Raw genomic sequence first — 21383 nt, 5'->3', positions numbered from 1 at the left:
AATATGCCGCCGAGTATCACCCTAGATATAGTGTTTTTTGGTAGATAGTATAATGTTCTGTACGATAGAGTGGGTGTGGTTTACTCGCCTGCCGTCTAAGATGCAGAAAAACTTCATTGAATGCCAATGTTCATAGAAAGCCAAAGTCTCTTTGATGCCCGAGCATCATGAATATGCCGCCGAGTATCACTCTAGAAATAAAATTATTTGATCGATAATTTAATGCTCTGTACGATGCAGTGGGTGCGGTTTACTCGCCTGCCGTCTAAGATGCAAATTTTCTTCAATGAATGCAAATGTTCATAGAAAGCCAAAGTCTCTTTTGATGCCCGTGCACCATTAATGTGCCGCCGAGTATCACTCTAGAAATATAGTTATTTGATAGAAAATATAATGCTCTGTACGATTCAGTGGGTGTAGTTTACTCGCCTGCCGTCTAAGATGCAAAAATTCTTCAATGAATGCAAATGTTCATAGAAAGCCTAAGTTTCTTATTTGTTCACTTGCACCATTAATATGCCGCCGAGTATCACCCTAGATGTAGTGTTTTTTGGTAGATAGTATAATGTTCTGTACGATAGAGTGGGTGTGGTTTACTCGCCTGCCGTCTAAGATAAAAAAAAACTTCATTGAATGCCAATGTTCACAGAAAGCCAAAGTCTCTTTGATGCACGTGCGTCATGAATATGCCGCCGAGTATCACTCTAGAAATATAGTTATTTGATAGAAAATATAATGCTCTGTACGATTCAGTGGGTGTAGTTTACTCGCCTGCCGTCTAAGTTGCCGAAAAACTTCAATGAATGGAAATTTTCATAGAAAGCCTAAGTTTCTTTTTTATGCCCGTGCACCATTAATATGCCGCCGAGTATCACCCTAGATGTAGTGTTTTTTGGTAGATAGTATAATGTTCTGTACGATAGACTGGGTGTGGTTTACTCGCCTGCCGTCTAAGATAAAAAAAAACTTCATTGAATGCCAATGTTCACAGAAAGCCAAAGTCTCTTTGATGCCCGTGCATCATGAATATGCCGCCGAGTATCACTCTAGAAATAAAATTATTTGATCGATAATTTAATGCTCTGTACGATGCAGTGGGTGCGGTTTACTCGCCTGCCGTCTAAGATGCAAATTTTCTTCAATGAATGCAAATGTTCATAGAAAGCCAAAGTCTCTTTTGATGCCCGTGCACCATTAATATGCCGCCGAGTATCACTCTAGAAATATAGTTATTTGATAGAAAATATAATGCTCTGTACGATGCAGTGGGTGTCGTTTACTCGCCTGCCGTCTAAGATGCCGAAAAACTTGAATGAATAGAAATGTTTATAGAAAGCCTAAGTTTTTTATTTGTGCACTAGCACCATTAATATGCCGCCGAGTATCACTCTAGAAATAATGTTATTTGATAGATAGTATAATGCTCTGTACGATGCAATGGGCGTTGTTTACTCGCCTACCGTCTAAGATGCCGAAAAACTTCAATAAATGCAATTGTTCATAGAAAGCATAAGATTCATATTTGGTGCCCGTGCACCATTGATATGTCGCCGAGTATCACTCTAGAGATAGTGTTATTTGGTAGATAGTATTATGTTCAGTATGGTATAGTGGGTGTGGTTTACTCGCCTGCCGTCTAAGATGCCGAAAAACTTCGATGAACGCAAATGTTCATAGAAAGCTTCAGTTTCTTATTTGATGCCCGTGCACCATTAATAAGCCGCCGAGTAATGTTATTTGATTGATGATATAATGCTCTGTACGATGCAGTCGAAGATGCCGAAAAACTTCAATAAATGCAAATGTTCATAGAAAGTATCAGATTCTTATTTGATGCCCGTGCACCATTATTATGTCGCCGAGTATCACTCTAGAGATTATTTATTGTTTATTGTTTACTAAGAGAGAGTGTTTACTAAGAGAGTTTACTAGAGATAGTGTTATTTAATAGATAGTATTATGTTCTGTACGATACAGTGGGTGTGGTTTACACGCCTGCCGTCTAAGTTGCAAAAATTCTTCAATGAATGCAAATGTTCATAGAAAGCCTAAGTTTCAAATTTATTGCCCTTGCATCATTCATATGCCATAGAGTCATAATATATACGAGTCATAGAGCATCTTATAGGGTATTTAATGCAGCTTTTAGTAGAGCTGTACCCCGTTTAGTTTGGACGTTATAGCAGCAGCCGAATTATTTCTAAAAGGTTTGTAGAGAATAATTAAATATTTTATTTTTTATCACCTAACTTCTGGATCGATGATTGGGGTTTGCTTTATATACGTTTCATTAAGCATCTAATAGACTATCCAAAACAGGTTTTAGTAGAGTTGTATCTCTTTTAGTGTGGACTATATAGCACTAACCGAAATATTTCTAAAAGGTTTTACGTTTTGTAGAAAAAATGAAATCTGTAATAATCGGCTGCAATTCTGCAGGGCAGTTAAGACAAAATGCCCTTATATAAAGAGACACTGCCCTAACGTTCCACCGATTGTGTTATGTATGGTGAGATTTCATACGGACTTCTTAATTTGGTAGGTTAATTTTAGTGTGAAGTTGGCGGCCAAATGTTGGCGGCCGATTGGCGCCAACATTTGGCCGCTACATGTTGGCGGCCGACTGGCGCCAACATTTGGCCGCCAACTTTTGGCCGCTAACTTCACACCGGTACAGTTCCTTATAAACAATGTTAGAAGGGATCGAAGAACGGAGCAAAAAGCGGTAGATAAGAAGACTAAATATCAAGCTTTACGGAAAAAGCAGACAAGTCTGTCATAAAAGAACCTGAAGGGCTTAAGCTAGGTTTAGACGAAGCCAGTGGTAGCTGCTAGTGAAAGCAATGCCTACGTAGCCAACTTGCCTATCGTTATCGCTCCGTAGCGAACGAAACGCAACTGTCACTGTCACTGTTGCAAATATGGAAGTGATAGAGAGAGATGACTACACTACGCTACGGAGCATTAACGATTGGGGTGTTGGCTAAGCACCCTGAGTCCTCTAATGGTTTATTACATTAGTACATGCGGGGTTTCTCTGTGGTGATGTAGTATCTTCGGAAACCTCTTTTTCACTGGCTTCCTTCCCATTGGCTACCTACGAGCTACGCGGTGATTTTTTTGCCTACAATACAAAACCACATAATAAATAATAGTATTACCGTACAGAAACTACACTTCCTACAAACAATACCGATGTTTGACAGCGATTCAGGGACGTATCATGTTGTCTCTTTCTAATGTATGGTACTATCCCTTACGGCTAATTTCCGTTTTCTGCTTGCTTAACCTCATTATGCAAAAGGTAAGCGTAACTAAAACTAATATTTTACAACTGAACGTATCATTGTTATAAACTAAATAAAACATTAAAGAGATTATGGTTCTAATTATCTATCTTCTCTATGGATAGATAAACATTAACCCCAATATGTACCTACATATTATGTTATTGCTAATTAATTTAACCCATGTCAAAAAATTCACTCACACTATAAAAGTTTTTATTTTAAAAGTAAAGTGGCGCCCTCACTTATTTTCTATTATTTAATGACGCACTGTATGTTTTCACTGCTGAGGTGAAAAGTCTTGTGTTCTTGTGTACCCAAGTTATATCTCCGGTGTGCTTTTGAGTCCTTACTACGCTCAAGATTCTAAATTATATTCTAAACTTTTACCTCAATCTTTCGCTTGCACGGGACTAAAAATAATACGTGTACCTAAACAAGGATACTACTTGACTTAAATAGGTAGAGACAAGAGCAAAAAAAGGCTGATCTTTTAATGAATCTACTCGCTTATTAGTCTCATGTGGTTCTGGCCGTAGGTAGGTACTAAGTAGATCTTCAGTATCTAGTAGGTATTGCATCCTCTGTAGCTCTTATTTATAAGTATTATTGATTTAATCACTTATTACTTATATAGCCTCTCTGGACTAGACCAGCTAGCGTGCCGTGGTCAATCTTCTGTTATTTATCAATTATTCATTCCGTTTTACATAAAATATTCATTTCCAACAAGCGCCTGTGTTTTATTTGACGTAATCCTACATAACTCTCAGATAACGGTAGTTTTCAGTTAACGTTACAATGAATAAAACCTTGATGTACCTAATTGTTAATTCGACACAGTTGCAAGCGTAAGTCGCAGCACTCGCAGCTAGTTGCAAGACGTAAATCAACAATTTATTATCCATTACAGTACGGTACGCATCCGCTGTAGAATCGCAGCATCACAGATCACAGGAAGTGTTTCTAGATCGAACTGACAGACATTCTTTAGAAAACCGTTAGCCGGTGTATGATATAAAGTTTGTTAGCGAAAAATTGGAGGCTCGTAATTTGTAGCGTTGTTGTTTTGAATTGCGATTCAGTCAGCTGTCGGCATATGAGACCGCAGCACGCGCGTCGCTCGCGCAGCGTCGGACACTCGTTTTCGCGCGAAACGAAACCGCGCTTTATTTCAAAATCGGAATTACGAGTAACTGAGGGTTTCTGGAAGTGTTTTACGTGATCTGTGTTTTACAAGTGAAAATAACAGTGTTTGTAAAGTTTTGAAGATAATAATCTGCTTAGATTGTGTTCGTGTATTGTGCGAGTGCCCGATCCGTCAATTTAACGGCTAATGATGATCGGATTAATCGGACAGTCGATTTATTAATTACGTACACACGCAGTGTGAGTGGTTTGTGTTGTGAACTAAAATAGGAGGCGTGTTCAAATTCGGATGACTAAGCAGAGGTAACAAAAGTTTAATTACAATTACAATACATAATATCTACTACAAAATATTCAGGTTAGGTAGGTAATTATAGCTAACAATAACAATCTTATCATATGTTTTAAAACAATAAATGGGAGAATGAAAGTTTGAATCATATATATTATGTAAATAAGATCATTAACAGAACACCCGCTGTTCTATTTAATTTTATTGTGTTCCATTATACATATGTCATTTCACATTTATTTTAATTTCCTAAATGTGTCAAGATTGATGACAACTAGGTATTTCTATTTTCGTAATATTTGTGTTGGTTGATGGTGCCTACATACTTAATATACCTTAGGTGCCTTTAAATACCCACCTCTTTAAACATGAACCTATTTATAAAAATCATTGTAAAAGTATAGGGGTGCCTAGGTCTAACGGAAAAGTTTCAAACAAGTAAAAATGTGAACAAATTCCCTGTCTTAAAAACTCCTCATAAAATTCTCTGTCTCATAAAAAGTTGAGAAAAAGTACTTACTTACTAATAACAATTTCCGTGGTATGAAAACTGAATGTTTTCTTGGACTTTTCAATCTGTTGACCTTTAAGCAAAGTACTCTTACCTGCCCGCGTAGCCAACTTGTCAATCGTTTCGCTCCGTAGCGAACGAAACGGAAACTGTCAGAGTCGCACTAATGGGAAAGAGTGAGAGAGAGATGACTACATTACGCTACGGATCGTTAACGATAGGCATGTTGGCTACGCGGTGGTTGTCATTGTCATGTTGACCGACGACGAGGACAGGAAAGTTTGACCTCAGATTAATATAATACGTACCTACCTACAAAGTTGATAAATGGATTTCATTTTGACATGACTCATAAATATTTAATTACGAGCTCTGCGATTAATGTCAAATCAATATCAAAATCAGAATACCTACAATTATTTATTACAGCTCGAATACAGCTCGTAGAGCGGTAATTGATTTTACAGTTCATCTCATTTTAACGACACTCGCAGTCGAGTGCATTTTGCTTCTATTTAGGTTGGTCTGGTACTATGATATCTTGAATACGGTCCCTGGTTTGCATGCCAGCGTTCAACTCGCCCGTACTCGATGTGCGATGGGAACCAACCTCGGTAGAACGGCTGCGTCATAATAACGCCACAGAAGCATTGTAAAGCCATTGACTGCCATTATACCCGAAATATCTATGACAAATTACCGCTGTCCCGACACGTTAGAAATGTTAAAACGGTTTGGTTCCGCGGTAGCAATTCCCAACTTGTAAGTCATATAATTTGACGGCTTAGTGTTCATAATTTACGCATTATAGCTAAATTGAACCGTTTCAGAACGGTTAGCAATGCTTACAAAAATTACATTGCTAACTTAGAAATAGTTTAATGCAACTTCCATGTTAAGCCGAAAGGCGCCTGCACGTGTGAAATTTTGTTTTATCGCTGTTGGTCGAATAGAGTTCCGTAGAGTTATGTACCACCAGTTATTGCACGTCTTAGAAATGTTAATGTTACACACAACATGTGTGGAAAAAAAAAAAAAAAAAAAACAATAGACGTGCATTTAACATGAAACTTAAGTACAGCGTCTATTTTAATTTGGAATACTTATCTCCAAACGATTTTTGTGGTTAACCGCCTGTCTGCCTCTACATTTAACCTAGTGTATATTTTATTTTCTTTTATTTTTTTACTGAGGTGTGCCAATAAAGAGTTTTCTATTGGTCTATCTATCTATCTGTGTGGTGTCATTTAAATCACTCCTAATGTCAATTCTTGTAGAAGTCGTAGATCAACAAAATAATTCTTGTTTGTTCGTTGTATCAGACCTCTAACTAGATCAGTATCTGGATAGTAATGTGAATCTTAAATCAATAATAATAATCTAAAATTAAAACGTAAAACAAGAAAAATAATGAAAGTATTGAAGAAAATTTGATCACACGCCTTCAATGATGCCAGCTTCAAACTATTCCTATACTAGACCATCTAACATCAAGCTCTCAACTCAACTCAATTTCCGGAGCGTTTCGGGCATCCGCGGCATCCGCGACGGCGGAACAAATTCCCAATCATCCATGCCCGAGTTCTTGCGACCTTCGACTACGTATCGTCGCAGAATCGAATCGTGTAACTGTACAGTTAAACTAGTTTGGTTGTTGGTTCGCCGCTGCTCTAATAGGCTTGGACGCGTTCCGCGCACTACTTTTTTCTATACTTTTTCTGGGCAAGTGCGTGTAGGAATAGTGTTGTTAGAAGTCGAGACTTATAAGTCTAAATTTGGAGAACTTTGTTCTAAATTTCAAGCCTTTTGAGGTACGAATAGTCTTTTTAGAATATTTTGAAAAGTGACTTAAAAGGATTAAATTAGTTGTCATATAAAAAAGTATTCGTCGTTAATTCTGAAGGTTCCATTTTATCGAAATAAGAAAAAAACATTGGTATTAAGCCTTAACAGAGGAGACCATTGCGTAAACGTCCTCTGGAGCTGCAGGCAAACACAGGCTACAGAGACCGTATGCTTGTTTACCACCGACGTAGTATAAAAAAAACGTCTTTGAAGAATAGCCCATTTTCTATTATCATCAAACTGATTATATCAGGCTATGTGTGTCGAAATGCTACATTACTATCATAGGTATATGGATTCTGTTTCAACTTATCGCGCTTTTGTCTCTCTTATTTAAACAAAACAATACGTCGTAATTAAAAAAGACTCGGGTCGCTACAAATACACATCTCTCACAAGTTCAAAATAACTCAAGAGTTCGACTTTGACAAGAGTGCTTAAAAGTGAGGCCTCAAAAGACTCGGGTCATTACCAACACTAGTGTATACGGATGACACGCCACTCCGGAGCCTATCTTGGGCCGTCCTCATTTCTTTGTCGGTGTTTGTTTTCATTATCCGACTTATACAGGGCTTGTGCACGCGTATTATGATATGTATTTACAAATCGTTTTAGCACTCTACAGTCCATCTAAGTGAATTCTACACCTATTTGGTAAGAGACAGTGTGGAAGCGCGTCATTAAAAGCAAATTTACCTACTAAGATGAAGGGCATTATGTTCAATTTCTATGAACTTGTGATGTGATGTTTAATTGACGTAAGTAACCACGTCGCTGTGAGTTTTCAGAGGGTCTGCCGCAAAAACGCAAATCGACATTTCTTATCTGCTTCTGCATCGTTCGAATTTACGAGAGCAATCTCGAGGCAATTATCGAAATTTCGAAGGGCCTCCATTAGCTTAGACAGAGTTTAGCGATCACAATGTCTAATCTGTCTTCCCCTGCAATTTCTACCTACCCAATATGTGGCTTTCTACTTGGAGTAACATGAATGCGTGGGTGAACGAACCTACGCACTTTGGTTTCAAAGTGGCATGCCGATTAATCTAGTCTGGGGTTAGGTTATGGTCCCCGAAGATATGTCTTAGATTTATTTCACTTACAGTAGTCCGAAGAATGCCAAGATTACCAAGTAGAAACTAGTAAAACTGTGGCCCTAGTGAATAAGGGTACAAGACTCGGGCAGCGCAGGTGAAAATGGATGTAAGTTCCATGTAACACTTATGCCCTTTTACACCTACTTAATGTAGGTACACATACATAAACATCTGGGGACACGGCCGTGCCCCCGTCAAGACCACACAAAGGGCAAAAGTCATTTCATTAAGTGTCAGAAGCTATTCATTTACACGACATTTAAGTGCATGTGCTTATACAAGCGTCGAACATTTTCGTGGTCCTACACTGCTTATTTGTAGCACTAATTATTTTAAACGGCCTAATGCTTAATCTGGGCAGTTATCAGGTACTGCAGTTAGCTAGGTGGGTAACGAAAACCAGTACTTAGGCAACCTTTTAGATAATGAATGTAAACTTAATAGAGGTAGCTTTATTTTTAAGTAAGTTGTATTGTGTGTTTGTACAGTCAAATGCAAAAATATGTATCGAAAGAATCGTCTCATAAATATGGTACTACGCTCTTATTACACTGGAATAAGATGCTATGGGTCATATTTTTGAGTAAGATGTGTACACCCATATTTTTACACTTGACTGTAAGAATTGTAAGTAGATAAAGTGGAGTTCAGTAGAATTCGCAAATAATGTAAACAAATCAATTTACTTTCATTTCTTTGTATTAGTTTATGTTAAGTATTAATATTTCAATGAAAACAACCATCGTAAAACTTTTAGGTTATACTTACGTCAAATACTAACAAAATCTGTCATACATAATTAATAATGTAATACTCGTATGTATTTGTTTACATTATTTGTCATTTCTATTGAACTCTAGGTGTCATGCTTGAGATATTTAGATTTTAGACATTAGAAGAAGTAATCTTTAGACTTATAATAATTAAATAGTGTTGTGTTTTATACTGTACAGTCCCCACACTGTACCAAAGAATAGATACTCTACTGAAATGTATTCTCACTTAAATCAACAGACCGTCATCTTTGTACCGGGAGCGATGAACTCCGATCATTAGTATAGTGTTTACTTAGCAAATCTACATTACAATACGCACACATTTTCTATTTATTACCAAATAGTCGAATAGCTAAAAGTTAACATTAACATGTGTATAAATAAATAACTAAAATAAATAAATATATGGGGACAATCTTACACAGATCGACCTAGCTCCAAACTAAGCAAAGCTTGTATTATAGATACTAAGCGACGATATACATACGTATATAGATAAATGTATACTTCTATACTAATAAGGCTTGTGTTGTGGGTACTTAGACAACACCCATGACTCAGGAACAAATATCTGTCTCATCACACAAATAAATGCCCTTACCGGGTTTCGAACCCGGGACCATCGGCTTCATAGGCAGGGTCACTATCACTACCCACAAATCAGAATCGTCGGTATGAGAATCTTTATGATGTCTATACAGCTAAATTATTGTATGCGAATAGAGGCAAATATAGGAATTCATGTTGTAAATCAATCTAATCTTGGAATCTTGAAGTATATCTATCATTTTACTTAGATAGAGGCATATGCCAACTTTTAGTTAAACATATATTTATGCTACAAGTGTAGGTACTTAATTTATTACTATCAATACACAGTACAGAGTTTGCGACTAAACAGGTCCCTGCAAAACTGTATTTACAGTTTGCCTGCATAAAAGTCTCTACATACACATATATATTTTTTAGTACGAATTTTAAATTATTATTAAATCTAAACACTTAAGTGGCACTTGCACATGTGTAATTGTCACTTCAGGGTTTACAGTAGGTACGGTTTTAAGGTGATTTTGATTTTATTTTTTTTTGCTCACGTTGAATGTTCTCGGGTAGACTAAAAAGACTGTTTGACTGGCTAGAGTGGCTAGTTAAACAGTGCTTCTATGGCGTAAATAACTTTTTACAAAACTTATAATATAAGCCTGTACGATGTCCCACTGCTGGGCAAACGCCTCCCCCCTCGATTTCCATTCGTCTCGGTTTTGAGCAATCTCCGGCCAGTGGTTGAGGGCCATGCGTCCAGGTGATCCCGCCATCTCCACCATCACCATCCGCGAAGTGAGAAGTAATGTGTTGTACATTGAAAATGGCTTATCGAGCACACTTTTTATAGCTTTAATGAGTTTTTAGAGTACAAAACAAGTACCTAAAAACTTAGATTTAATATTAATTTTATTTTTTTATTATTATGTAAAATGTTACAAATCATATTTTGTAAATAATTAATTTTAAATAATATTGTGACATATAATATGAATTATTATGAATAAATGTATGAATATGAAAGTGGATTGTGAATTAGTTATAAGACATATAGTCAAAAAAAAATTACGCATTTGTAAGGCAGAATATAGTGAACATGAACCTGTTTTTACTTAAGACCTCTGAAAACCTATCCATGCAATAATAGTATATTTAGATGCTAGTGCAGAAAGTATGTTATTAAAAAAAATCTTTTACTTTTTCGTAATCAGAAAACGTGATACCGGATCCCCACTATTTTTCTCATCATGTATAAAGCATTTATTATTTAACTTAGGTACAGATTTATTTATTCATATCTACTATGCTCTATTTTATTCCCTCTATACCTACTATTTATAATTTGATTTAAGCTCAATATACTAAGACTATTTTCAGATATTTGTGTTAGTAATATGACACGTCGGTATAATGGATTTCCATTTCAACATGTTTTCTCAGCCATAAATTAGATTTAAACTGAGATCATTGAACTGAAGTAACGCTCAGAAACAATCTTCGTAACTGTAGGCAATTGCCTTATGTTGAAAGTTTTAACACAAAGTAAGGTGTAAGGTTCGTTTGAGAGCTGAAATAAGTGTTAGAGCCGAGAGAGCAAATATTGACGTCACTTCATATTCACGCGCCACCTCGCACATGGCCACCGAAGTTTATTCGAGTCAAACAATGAGTCTGGCTTTAACTAAGATACATATAAAGGAAAGTAAGAATATACTTATGTGGTATACTGACAAAGTCACAAACTTACCCATACTAATTTTATTTAAGTTGTTTTTCGAAAAAAGAGTATATACTACTCGGTTCAAGTTTGTAAATATGTGCTTTTCTTTATTAAAGGATTTGTTTGCAGGTAAAAAAATATCTTAGTCATAAAACATGGTGTTGACAGGCGCGTCATATTCTCATCATGTTCTTATATCTAAACTAAACATAAGTGTTATTATTATGAAATCATTTATTTCAGGCAAAGCCCATAAAATTGTTAGTATTACACAACATAATACATACAGAGATCACAAACACAGACATAACCGGATGAGCATAAAAATAATAAAATGTCAATAATTTATCTCTGGTGTAATTTATATTTTCAATTATTAACATAATAATTACAATTAAAATATTAAAATTGCATTAAATTAAATGTTGAAAATTATAAAATTATAGCATTAAAATTAAATTTCGTCAAATAATGAAACAATGAATACCAATGAATAAAAATAAAAATAATGTGAAATAATAATAATAATTTAAACATGTCACCAATCAAATTTTACAAAAGTAGTGTGAAGGCTGATCCATCTTTTTAACATGGGTGAGTCCCACCTGTCGGCAAACACCTTCAGAAGACTACTAGGGCTCCCCCGCATCCTTTCCCACAATGCGGCGCAGCGTTATACCTAAAGATAAGTAATACTGCCTTATGGTTGAAAAAAGTATTTAACCATTTCAGGTGTTAATACTTAACAGGTCTAGAAAACAAAGCGTAAGAAAACCATTGCTTGTAAACGAGTATTTTAATAAACTGTATAATGAAAATACGAATCATAAAGCCACTTTCAATTCGCCAGATCAACCAGTTAAAGTAAACTGACCATATGAACCAGTTTTCGCCAATTATTATGGAGAATTTCATTACGATTGTCATGGTTCTCGAGTGGTCTGCCGTCAAGGCGACGCATTGTCGGCATGTTGTCGGCAGGCCAAGGCCCGCGGTTCGGGCATCAGTGTTGCTACATCTATTGAAAAATCTGGGAATCGTAAGGTTATAGGCCTTGAACTTGGAAATACAGACATTCTTAAAACATCATGTCTGTACAATTGAACAGTTTGTTATGCTTTTAAGATAATTCATTTTAGTATAAAATCTACTACGGAATGGCGTATCGAGACTGTTAAGATGTGTATATTTTAAGTATAGTAACATCAAATAAACTGTCTATGTTGGTATTGCATATGGTTAATTGTCTTTGACATGTATGTCACTTCCGTCTAACCGTTACAAGAATAAATGTGATCGTTCATAGCTCTCCGCTATATAAAACCGTTGTTTCATTTATAATAGGTTTTGGGCCCAGTTATGCCCATTAGGGAATAGTCAAAAGTTAGTTTTCAGGTAGCTAGTATCAATTCAGTGCCAGAAAGTGTTTTTTTAAAGTGGTTCGTGACTCAACATCATGGCTTCAAATTCGTTCCTGACCAATGTTCCCAAGTTAAAGGGACGTGAGAATTATCGGGAATGGGCTTTTGCAGTGGAGAATTTGTTGATTTTGGAGGGCACGGGAGATTCAATTAAAATTGAACCCGACCCGTCACTTGCATCAGCAGCCACAAGTGACGCAAAAGCAAAAGCAAAATTGATTTTAACGATCGATCCGTCGCTGTATGTTCACATAAAGGAAGCGAAATCAACTAAAGATTTGTGGTTAAAGTTACAAAATATGTTTGATGATTCTGGATTTTCCCGAAGGATAACGTTGCTGCGCAATTTAATCTCGATTCGACTCGAAAACTGTGAATCAATGCAAAATTATGTTACACAAATCATCGAGACGGCTCAGAAATTATCGGGAACCGGTTTTTCCGTGGACGACGAGTGGATCGGGTGCTTGATGTTAGCTGGATTACCTGAAAAATACATCCCAATGATAATGGCAATTGAACATTCCGGAATCGCCATTACTGCAGATGTCATAAAAACGAAACTCATCGACTTGGCAATTGATGATAGTGAAGTTGGCAACGCATTGTTGAGTAGAGGGCAGCACTACCACAGCAAAAACTTGAAAGTTGGTAGCTCTGACAAGAAAAAGAATCATGGCGGCGGATTGTCTGTGGCAAATGTCAACAACAACAATGGTGATAAGTCGAAAATAAAGTGTTACCGATGTAAATCTTATGGTCATTATAAAAATCAATGCCAAGCAAGTAATCAGCAAACGGAGCAAATAAAGAAAACACACGCTTTTTCGGCAGTATTTATGAGCGGGAACTACGGAAAAACGGACTTTTATATAGATTCCGGTGCGAGCGGTCATTTTGTACGTGATGTAAACATGATCCAGAATACATCTTTTACACCCAGCGTAAAGGAGATTATAGCAGCTAATCATAGTGCTATGCCAGTATTGTGCTCGGGAGATGTGGATATAGTGACAGTGACTCCAAGATGTAAATACGAAGTGACATTGGAAAACGTTTTGTGCGTACCTAACCTTAGCACGAATCTCATATCAGTAAGCAAGTTAGTTGAGAATGGCAATAAAGTGGAGTTTAAGAAAAGAAACTGCTTTGTTTATAACAAAAACAAAGAACTTGTGGCCGTGGCGGACTTAATCGACGGTGTATACAAATTGATTATGGATGAAAGTAAACTTTGTTTACTTACGTCAAGCTCGGCGGCAAGTAGTGAAGTTTGGCATCGTAGAACTGGACATTTGAATATGAAGTCGTTAAACTTGATGAGAGAAGGGGCAGTTACGGGTATATCATACAGTGATAAATCAGATATCAACAAAAATACGTGCACCGTATGTTGTGAGGGGAAGCAGGCTCGCTTGCCATTTAGTCACACAGGAACACGGAGCAGCCAGATACTGGAGTTAGTGCATGGAGATGTATGTGGACCAATGGAGACTACTTCAATTGGCGGATCAAGGTATTTCCTGATTCTTGTTGACGATTATAGTCGTATGGTATTTGTTTACTTTCTCAAAGCAAAAAGTGAGTCATTTAAATGTTTTAAAGAATTTAGAGCCATGGTTGAAAACCAGAAATGTAGGAAAATCCAGTTTTTTAGGACAGATAATGGACTTGAGTTCTGTAGCCATGAGTTTGAGACTTACTTGAAGGAAGCAGGAATAGTGCATCAAAAGTCTAATCCCTACACGGCCGAACAGAATGGATTGGCAGAACGGACTATACGTACGGTAGTTGAACGAGCTCGCTGTTTGTTATTTGATGCAAATTTAGATAAAAGATTTTGGGCAGAGGCCACTAGTACTGCAGTTTATCTTAAAAATAGATCAGTCGCATCAGGATTAAATAACAAGACACCGTTTGAGCTCTGGACTAATACAAAGCCAGATTTAAGCCATGTCCGGATTTTTGGCAGCCAGGTTATGGTTCATGTTCCTAAGGAAAAGCGACTTAAGTGGGACACTAAGTCAAGGAAAAACATTCTAGTTGGTTTTCCAGAAAATGTCAAGGGATATAGAATTTATGATCCCATTAAAAAATGTATAAGCACAAGTAGGGATGTGTATATACATGAGGATACTGAAAGGAAGTGTTCAAATAACAGAGTATCAGTTTCAGTTGGGGATACTTGTCAGGAACAGGAAACTGCCTGTGAAGAAAAGCAGGAGACAGTCATGAGTAAGAGTGAACCTGATCACTCAGATCTGAACATTTCTGTAGAGTCTGATTATGACAATGCAATATCTGATTTGGACAATACATTACAGCAGGAGGAGTCAGAAGAGGAGCCTGCAACAGCAGAAGTAGTAACTAAACGAGTCCGGAGGCAACCAGAGCGCTATGGATTGACTAACATGTGCACCTCATCAAACCCTGACTACATCAGCGATCCTGTGTCTGTTCAGGATGCCCTGTCTAGGCCAGATAAGGATAAATGGATTGAGGCTATGCAGGACGAGTTGCAAGCATTCGATGAAAATCAAGCTTGGGTGCCGGTGGAACAGTTACCTTCAGGTAAAACCTTAGTGCAGTGTAAGTGGGTTTTTAAAATCAAAGTTAACAGTGATAAAAGTGTGCGTTACAGAGCGCGTTTAGTGGCTAAAGGCTTCACCCAGAAGCCAGGAATAGACTATGAGGACACCTTCTCACCTGTGGTCAGACATTCCACTTTAAGACTGCTATTTGCCTTGTCTGTGCAATTGAACCTTGATGTAACACATCTAGATGTTAAAACTGCATTTTTAAATGGTTACCTCAAAGAGGACATTTACATGTATCAACCAGATATTTCTTGTGATGTTAACAGGAAAAAGGTGATTGTTAAACTTAACAAAGCTATCTATGGCTTGAAACAGTCATCTCGGTCTTGGTACGAAAGAGTTGAAAAATGTTTGTGTGAATTAGGATTTAAAAAATGTAAATTAGAACCTTGTGTGTTTACAAAAATGGATGATAATGTGAAAATTATTATCGCATTATATGTGGATGATTTCTTTGTTTATTCAAACAGTAAAGAAGAGACAGACAAATTAGTTTCTGTTTTGAGTTCTAATTTTAATATTAAAAACTTAGGACAAGTTCAGCAATGCCTGGGTATGCGTGTTAAAATCGATAAAAATGCAAATGTTATTACATTAGACCAGGAAGAATATATAAACAACTTGTTAGAAAAATTTAATATGTCTAAATGTAAAGAGGCTAGTACTCCAATGGAATGTAAATTAAGTATAGAGAAATCAGAAATTTGTGATAAAGAAATTCCATATCAAAACCTTATTGGAGGCCTTATGTATTTGTCAGAGATGACTAGGCCTGATATTTCTTTCAGTGTTAGTTTTCTTAGTCAATTTAACAAATGTTATACTAAAGTTCATTGGAATTATGCCAAGAGAATACTTAGGTATTTAAGCAAAACTAAAAACTTTTGTTTAAAGTATGTAAAAGAAAAAGCTCAGCTTGAAGGATATGTAGATGCCGATTGGGCTAGTAATGTTATAGACCGGAGGTCTTACAGTGGCTTTTGTTTTCAAATGTCAGGCTCAACTGTTTCCTGGCTTAGCAAGAAACAGAGGACAGTCGCTTTGTCTAGTATGGAATCGGAACTAATGTCGATAGCAGAAGCTTGCAAAGAAGCTATGTATCTCAGAGCTTTGCTAAATGAAATTAATGGTGATTGTTATACTGTACCATTGTTCAATGATAGTCAGAGTGCACAGAAGTTGGTGGCAAATTATGGTTGTCATAGAAAAAGTAAACATATTGATATTCGGTATCATTTTGTGAAGGATGCAGTAAATGATAAAATAATTAATTTAAATTATTTGCCAACTACTGCTATGCCTGCTGATGTGTTAACAAAAGCTTTATGTGCAATAAAACATTATAAATGTATAGAAGCTATGGGAGTTAGTCAATATTAATAAGTTTTTTTTTCTCCTAAATAAAAGCTTTGTTTATTTGCTGTAGTTGGGGTGTTAAGATGTGTATATTTTAAGTATAGTAACATCAAATAAACTGTCTATGTTGGTATTGCATATGGTTAATTGTCTTTGACATGTATGTCACTTCCGTCTAACCGTTACAAGAATAAATGTGATCGTTCATAGCTCTCCGCTATATAAAACCGTTGTTTCATTTATAATAGAGACAAACCTTACAGGTTTAACGATACTTAATAAATTTATTATATTATATTATTATAACGAGCATATCGTGTCCCACTTCTGGGCAAAGGCCTCCCCCCTCTTCTTCCACTTATCCCGGTTTTGAGCTACGACCGGCCAGTCCCTCAAAAAGGAGTCTAAGTTATCCCGCCATCGCTGACGAGGTCTGCCAGATCCCCGGCTTGACTCGTGGCGTGGGGCACCCAATCCGTGGTTATCTTGGCCCACAAGTCATTCGGCATGCGGCAGACATACCCAGCCCAGTCTCACTTTAACTTGGCCGCTTTTCGAGCTACATCTATAATCTGAGTCTTAGTGCGCAGAGTGGTGTTCCGGATGCGATCCCTTAGTTTAACACCTAATATGCTGCGCTAGCTCTCTGGCAAACCCCGAGTTTAGACTTCTGAGCTTCTGTCAAAGACCAAGTCTGAGCACCGTAAGTGAGGACTGGAAGTATGCACATGTCCATGAGCCTACGTTTGAGTGACAGAGGTAGGTCTCCCTTCATGAGGTTTTTCATAGACCAATAGCTCTTCCATGCGTTCTCGGTCCGTCTGTCGACCTTTTTTTCTTGTCGCGCCTGGAAAGAGACTATTTGGCTCAAATAAAGGTATTCATGGACATATGCAATGTGCTCTCCGTTTACCTCAATCTTACGTTTTGTGCCGTTAGACATGACTTTGGTCTTTGACATGTTCATCTTCAATCCGAGCTCGAGGCTTGCGTTGCTAAGGTCTTCTAGCATATGATCTAGCTCGGATGCTGTTGAGGAAAACAGGACTATATCATCGGCGAAGCGATGGTTGGTTAACCTTTTCTCGCCGCGCCGAGAACCAGCCCCTTGTCTTCCCAGCGCGGCGCAAGCTTTCGGAAGACATGTTCCAATGTGCTGGTAAAAAGTTTCGGCGATAGTGGATCTCCTTGTTTCACTCCCCTTTGTAATTCGAAGGACGTGCCAGAAGACTGTAATTTTATGGCGGCTGTACTGTGTTTGTATATTGTACTTAGAAGTTCGATGTACTTGGGGTCTATTTCTTGGTGACGCAGAGCTGTGAAGATGGCATGGTGCGATATGCTGTCGAACGCTTTTGTGTAATCTACGAACGCTAAGTAGAGGGGGAGGTTATGCTCGTAGCATTTACTTCACTTAGTAAATAAGCTTAGTTTTTTTTTGTAATTACCTGAATAAAAAAAAAGAAAAAAAAACAGAATGTTAGGATTTTCTATACTGTCTAAAAACCTTTTTGTGGAGTGTTTTTTTTTGCAATTACCATTTCCTTACAGCAATCAAATCAAAGTGATTGAGTTTTTTGAAATGTTAGTACACTTTCTGATCTGAACTAAGAGCGACGGTCATTTTATTAATAAAAAATCCCTGGACGAATTTTTTTGACAGGCGTAAACAACTAATTTATAGTAAAGGAAGTAAAGGATCATCGGCCAAACATAGTTCACTGCGGATCAAAAGCCTCAAGGACCGCCTTACAACGACATCAAAATAACTACAATAAAAACTTCTAAGTAGGTACCCAATTATACAATTTCAAGTTGGCAACACTGTCGGACAATTTGTTACTGCTGACACGTGATGAGTTCCGATGACAAAGGTGTTTAATTTGCGTGTCTCTGACTGATGGTATCTTGAGGAGATACAATCGCGGAGTAGGAATGTTCATAGACGTGCCTATGAGATGTATTTGCTGATAGAGCTAAATGGTTTGATAATGATAAACGATTTGATTATGAGACAAATGTTTCATTAATATTGAGCTACGAGCGGTTTGTCGTTATGAAAAGTGAGGGTAAGCTTTAAAAATGGGACAACTAAAAATTATACTTAGTTTTATCTTACTTTAATATTATAAATGTGTTGTAATGCTTATGTTGTTAATTTTATACATATATCAAGGAACGATTGAAGGTTTTAAAATGAAAGTATAAACAAAAACTATCAAAACTACCAAAAGCGAAACTCTTATACGAATGAACATCACATTTAGCAATAACACTCCTTGCAAGTTGTGAGTCAACTTTTTGAGAGCGAAGTAGACAATGCATTACAGAATTGCCCCATTTTATTTCCGTTAGACACTAATATACATCTTCTTAACAGTACTCACCTATCCTTGCACTTTCCTGAGAGTTTTTACGATCTAAAGTAGGTAGGACCTAATCGCGCCCTCAAAAGGCTCTCTTATTAGAACGACTGACGTGTTTAATTATCATTAACCTAGCCTAGAGAAAGCGAATCACGCGAAACGTACGTCTAAGTCGGCCTACCTTTAGATGTCAGGACGACTCTAACGTCATGAGAACTGAATTGATATTACAATGACACGAGGCTCGAGGGCTTCTATCCTACATATTTCAAGGGCACAACTTTCCCGTGTGCGTACTTAGTTAACTTTGATTATAATGCCGGTTTTTTAATATAATAGTATATTATAATATACTATACTAATGCAGTATATTGTATTTTTTTAGAATAAAATAGAATATAATAATTTTTATTCGTAAACACAAACAAGACACATTAAATTACATGATATAACAAAAACAAAGAACGTATAAAGTGCCACGAAATGGCCTCATCTCAGCACACAGCAATATGTCTATAATTTACCGTAGCTACATACGTTCGGTATTACGTAATTTGTATAAAACTAAGGTATATAAGTAATAGGTAGGTACCTGATCTAAGTAAAAAGGCGTATATCAATTTTTTCATTTCTCATTGCTCTGAAAGTGGGATGTTGTTGTTCTATAAAGTGTGCAGAAAGTGATACGTTTACAGTTCCAGAGCATTTTACTTTCCAAGTACTATTTTTATTATTTTTACAATATCCAATTAAAATTGGGTTTTTAGTGGAATTCTTGTACAATTTCCCTTCTGATATTTAACTCCCCATCCCATAAATAACGAAACTTTTACCTAAATTGCTAATTGAAAGTACCCTCACGAAAAAGTATTTATTTTTTAAGAACATGTATTTTACTTTCCTCGTACCTATTCGAAATGAAAAGAGTGTTTAACTCGGGTGAAAGGCATAATTTCAGCATCGGACTATCTCGAAAGAAATGATCGTTTCATCTCTTGGTCAACCACCTACTATTTTTATTGTGCCTTTTGTAAGAAGAGCTCTTAAGAAACATTCGAACACCTTAAAAAATTAACTATGTATGTATATATCATATGCATATCTACTCAATAGAAAGGCATGGGCGTAGGCAGCTATTAAGTAAAATTAAATCATTTTCTAAGAATTACGGATATTGATACCTAAAGTTATGTTGTTAAATAAAAAAAAATATCTGAGAGACCGAGCTTTGCTCGGAAAACATTTGAAAAATGTGCGTTTTCACAGAGATAGCTAGATTGATTTTTCGCCCCCGAAAACCCCCATATCGATTTCATCGAAATCGTTAGAGCCGTTTCCGAGATCCCCGAAATATATACCTATATACGTATATTTATACATGAATTGCTCGTTTATTGGTATAAGATTATAGGACATTATTACACAAATTGACCGAGTCCCACAGTAAGCTGAATAAGGCTTGTGTTGCGGGTACTTATAGGTAGACAACACCCATGACTCAGGAACAAATATATACGTTCTTATCACACGAATAAATGCCCTTACTAGGATGTGAGGAGAGAATCCAAAAGGCCTTTTTGAGATTTCTGTACAAAAAAAGGTATGGGCACTATTCTTGTACCCAACAAAAATTTTATTAGGCTACCTTGGATATAATTCCCTAGAGGTGAGGCGCAACAACATCTTGCTGACTACAGCTTGTCGCATATTTTGTAGTTGTAGATTGATGGAGATCTCTCGGCGATTGAACGGTAATAAGCAATTACCCGTAATTGCTATAGAAAATTAGTTTCCTAGAAATCCGCTGAAAACTGAAAACTTTGATTTTTAATTGAACCACAAGAAATTGATTTCTGTCTGATTCCTTATGGAATTATTAGTGCTATTAAACTATGAAATTAAACGCTCTTTAGTCGTAAATCGTTCTGCTTGATTAGCCAACGTGCCTATCGTTAACGTTCCGTAGCGTAGCGTAGTCATCTCTCTCTATCACTCTTCCATATTGGTGCGATAGTGACAGTAGCGTTTCAATCGCTGATATTGATTGTTATTGGTGTGTTACCGCACATATGGATTTTATAGCTAGTCGATGTGTGTGCCAAAATTGCAAAAATCCTTTGGTACCTATAAAATAAGAGGATGGGATTGTACCTACATTCATACGTTATTAGTGCATTCAAGAGCATTCAAAATGGGTTAGGTACCTATGATAACAGCACCAATCATGGGACATTTAAGAGAAAATTTGGAGTATTTTTGATATTTCACAGACATCTGTAAAATATCTGCCGCTTTATGCTACTTTTAAAAAATTGAATGTCCACGTCGTCCTCTATGTATTTAATGAAAGCTACTGCAATTGGGGTTAATATTATTACCTACCCAATTAAAACTATAGTTTTTTGCTTCAGTAATGGGATGGG

The 21383-nt window shown here is 36.7% G+C and overlaps 1 protein-coding gene across 1 annotated transcript in view; it reads left to right on the top strand.

The window, feature by feature from the left end:
• Window positions 1–3313: 3313 nt before the first annotated feature.
• The window catches only part of LOC133525745 (apoptosis-stimulating of p53 protein 1-like), a 322549-nt gene continuing 304479 nt past the window's right edge, over window positions 3314–21383 (top strand). Inside the window, exon 1 of the mRNA XM_061862118.1 lies at window positions 3314–4739. The gene's annotated coding sequence lies outside the window, so the exon portion shown is untranslated. The remainder of the gene's footprint in view (window positions 4740–21383) is intronic.

Source organism: Cydia pomonella, chromosome 15 (genome assembly GCF_033807575.1).
Source record: "Cydia pomonella isolate Wapato2018A chromosome 15, ilCydPomo1, whole genome shotgun sequence".
NCBI classification, from domain to species: Eukaryota; Metazoa; Arthropoda; class Insecta; order Lepidoptera; family Tortricidae; genus Cydia; species Cydia pomonella.
Note: the sequence above shows the minus strand (reverse complement) of the source record. Positions and strands in the feature narration are given on the sequence as shown.